Here is a 1065-nt window from a genome sequence, read left to right as displayed (position 1 = left end):
AGAGAGAGAGAGAGAGAGAGAGAGAGAGAGAGAGAGAGACTGCGATGGAGAGGAGGCAGGGGCCTCTTGCCTTTCAATTTGTCCTCAGCTGTTTCCGATGACAAGTTTTTTTTTTATTATTTCCGTTTGGGGTATGAAGTTGTTTAGATCTTCACAGACAGCAGATGCAAAATGTTGACCTTCAATTGCTGAGGCATGCTTCCTGTGAACAGAATACTCTCTTAGCCTAAGGTGGGACGCCCACTACAATTTTTTGCATGTTCCAGGCAATGCGTTTTCGTGACGTCATCGCCCGAATGATAAGAACGAAAAATGATGCGAGCCCATAATTTACCGCTTTACAGGCAAAATCTCGAGTCTGTGGCTTGATGCTACACAGAGCTGACCTTGATCTCGATAGGTCCAAATCTAGGCCATGAAGCCTTCAGATCGAAATTATTGCCTCAATTGCTTTAAGAACGGCTGAAATGTATGAAATGTAATGTAAAACACTTATTTCCAGCACATATTCAATTAAATCGGGACCAAAAATATACCTACGGTTCAAAATTATCCGTTTTCTTGGGTGAATCGAGGAGCGGCTGCAGATTCCACGCAAGGTAAAAGATCGTGTTGCACGATGAACTTCGTGTGATGCAAGCAAAATATCTAATTTGCATACAAATACAATGCTTTGCCAGAGGTCGGCAAGAAATAACAAGTGGGCGCGAGGCCTAATACATGTACCATACAAAACCGCTGGCCAACGGTTTTACTGGTGAGTTGTGGAGAATGACAAGAAGATTGAGAGAGGCAGGACTAAATTATAATAATAATGATATATAATATTGTTCACAGCTCGTCGACAAAAACGTTGCTTCCAACTGATTTATTGTTGTACGGTACCAGCCTTAGACTGAGAGTTTTTGTTGTTTCGTTCTTGTTGTTGTTGTTGTTGTTGCTGCTGCTGCTGCTGCTGTTGTTGTTTGTGTTGCTCATGCTGTTGTTGTTGTTGTTGTTGTTGTTGTTGTTGTTGTTGTTGTTGTTGTTGTTCATGTCGTTGATGATGATGATGATGATGATGAT

Source organism: Aplysia californica, unplaced genomic scaffold (genome assembly GCF_000002075.1).
Source record: "Aplysia californica isolate F4 #8 unplaced genomic scaffold, AplCal3.0 scaffold00559, whole genome shotgun sequence".
In the NCBI taxonomy this organism is placed as follows: domain Eukaryota; kingdom Metazoa; phylum Mollusca; class Gastropoda; order Aplysiida; family Aplysiidae; genus Aplysia; species Aplysia californica.
This window is presented reverse-complemented; position numbering follows the sequence as displayed.